The following is a 2,989-nucleotide window of genomic DNA, read 5'->3' as shown; positions in this document are numbered from 1 at the left end:
TTTGTCTGCTACGCAGACACAGCAGCAAAAGCAGCAGGAGGCAAGGGGGATGCAGGCGTCGTCCCGCCAAAGGGACCAGGCAGAGGGCACTTGGGGGTACACAGACAAGCTGGGGGAAAGGCAGAGCTGGAGACCCAGAAAACAAATTGCTGCACATGCCAGCACCTCTAGAAACTCTGGCTACTGCGAGGCCACCCCAGAGGAAATGGTGTTGCCCAGACCAGAGGTTCAGGCCGGGTCAGAGAGCAGCTTCGCTTGCACGGGAGTGAGAGAAGAGGAGGAAATGTCATCTGCGGGGTAACAGAACTTCATAGGTCAGTGCCTCTGGGTCTGTCATGCAAATCTGCGTCTGCTGGAGAAGGCTGAGCCTGCTGAGGGCGAGGAGGAGCCAATGTCACCAGCGAGGCTAAGGAAAACAGGCTTCAGCCAGTACTGCTGGGCCATTTTACTCTGGGTCATTTTACTCAAGTTTGGTTTCAGTGTGATCCTTTTGGGTTGAGGTCTCAAATAGCTCTGACCCTTGGAGGACCACAGGCACCCCAGAGAGAAAGGAGTGAAGCTGGAGGCCTCAAAAGCTCCTTTTCACAGCAGGAACGGCAGGCGAGCTGCCCAGAAGTGCTGGTGAGTTCCTTATCTTTGTCCAAACACCTTCTGATTGTGGCTTAACATCACCTTTTCCATGAACGAGGCATCTCCCGAGGCTGCTCTGAGAGCAACCGAGTGCACGTGGCACCACGTTTTACTGAACTGGTGCTCCCTGCTGCATCCTGGCTGAAAATAAAACTCCTTGTACAACAGTGAGCTCCATCGGATACCGCAGCGCTCAGTTTAATCGCACGGCACCATGCTCGGTGGTAACAGAGTCAGAGAACCAGTCCTCGCTGCACCCACCTCACCTGACCTGAGCTGTGACAGCGAACATCATCTTCGCTGTGGTGCTTTGCTTTTGTCTTTCAGGCCCAGAAGTATGATTAGGCAGGAAGCTACGGTCTGGTCAACACCTCCACCCAGTTTCGCGCCGCCAGCATCACTAACTGGTCCATTGGGGTTGAGACAGAGCGCGAGAAGCTCGTCCGCCTTGACGTGCTTTCCTTGGATGACCATCACGGTGAGCACGGCGGGGCAGTGCCGCGTCAGCTGCAGCTTCGTGCCGACTGCCTAAATCACACGAGAGGTTCAGCTGAGGTGGGCAGCTGCCGGGCTCCCATCAGATGCTGAATCACTGCTGCAGAGGGTTTAGAGACACTCCAGACTTGTCCAGTTTTACTTCCTTGCGTTGGCAATTGCAGCAGAGTTGCAGCCGGGAGTCGCAGAGCATTTGAGGGTGACTAATCCAGGCAATGTTAGCTTTCAGCACCTACACCCCTCTAACTCACCCACAGACCACCCGTGCTAACGCAGAACAGAGATTACAGCTTAAAAGATGCCGACAGAGCATGCAAGGGAACTTCCGGGGCCAGGGAGACATGGTGAAGGCACCTACAGATCCTCAGCATCCCAAACCCGGACGGACAAAGGATAAGGACTTGGAACATGGGAGAAGTAGGGCCTGGGAGCATCATCCCTGCACGTGGAGTATCCCAGTACTCCAGGGAGATAAGTTGCCACCAGTGCAGAGCCAGGACCAGCAGATTCAGAAGGTGGTCCATGTTGGCCTCCATCTAGCCCCGTGTCTGTCCTTCCCCGGACAGACACAGTGGATGAAGAGGTTCAGTTCCTCTTACTTGCCTTGACCGAATCAAACAAAGCTGACCCTGCAGGGCAGGTCCTCCCTACTGCTGCCTCCAGCAAGCCTTGGAGCAACCCACTATCCCACTGTGTTCCCATTCGCTCTCCCCAGGAGCACCACTACCCAAAGCAGCACCCTCCAAGCTCAAAGCATCCCTCCCTGGCCTGACTATCCTGCAGTAGGTGCTACAGGACGCTCTGAAGTTGGGACTACCTCTTTCGAAAATGGGCAATGCCATGATCAGCATCAACTTCATCCCTCTCACGTGGGCTCCCAAGACTTCCAGTGCAATCGCGCAGACTAAGGTAGGCAGGCTGGCGATGGCTGACATCAGTCCTTTCACACCCCACTCTGTCTGCCAGTTCCTAGCACGACTGCTGCCTGGCTGACCAGCTCCCATGGGGAATCGGGGACAGTGCGGAAGAAAATTTGAAAACTCTTACCTGAGCTTGAGAAAAGGAAGGGAGCCACCGGAGACTGGAAGCAGACCAAATCAGCTTTACTTCTAGTTCTTCCACCTCGACCAGGACTTAGGTGAAGCCGCAGCCCCCATCCTGCCCCACCACATAACGCCGCCCTGGGCTGGTGACCACAGGGCCAGGCTTGCACATGCTTGTGCTCTGCTCCCACATCTCTTCATCCTCCAGGCACAAAATTAGAGCTGAATGCGGCGCAGAGGAAACACACGAGGACACATGACAGGGTACCAGGGCTGTGCCCTCCTACACAGACAGAATTCCTGCCTCAGCAGAGCCTGCAAACCCCCCTGCGTGTGTACGTGCCTTTCCCACCTCCCTCTCGTTGCTCCAGCAGTGGCCACCCTCTGGTCTGCGTCTCCGGACCAGCTGCACTGACTCTGCTCAGGGGTGAAGGGAGAGACGGGCTTTGCAAACTGAGATGTTGATGTTTGTATCTACAGGAGCCTATAGAAGAGCATCATCCTCAGATCTGAGGGGGGAGATTGCCAGGGCACCCTTGAGTGTACAGCTAGTCCTGCCCTGATCTCAGGAAGGAATTGCTCAGCCTTGCAGCCAGAGGTACGGCAATGGCGGCTCATAGAGTCTCATGGAGGATGTTGGGGCTCTGAAGTGACTCAAGGCTCTGAAGGAGCTGGAATTGCAGAGCCTCCTGAGCTGGAAAACCCTCTCCGCGTTGTTCCTGGGGAGACCTGGAGGGCTCTGCAGTCCTACAGCACCACTCCCTGGAGATGGAGGGATGGGACGAGCTGTGCAGCTGCGGAGGAGCAGGGACAGAGGCAGT

This window comes from Apaloderma vittatum, unplaced genomic scaffold, assembly GCF_000703405.1.
Source record: "Apaloderma vittatum isolate BGI_N311 unplaced genomic scaffold, ASM70340v1 scaffold11483, whole genome shotgun sequence".
Lineage (NCBI taxonomy): Eukaryota > Metazoa > Chordata > Aves > Trogoniformes > Trogonidae > Apaloderma > Apaloderma vittatum.
The sequence above is the reverse complement of the archived record's forward strand: the minus strand, read 5'-3'. Positions refer to the sequence as shown.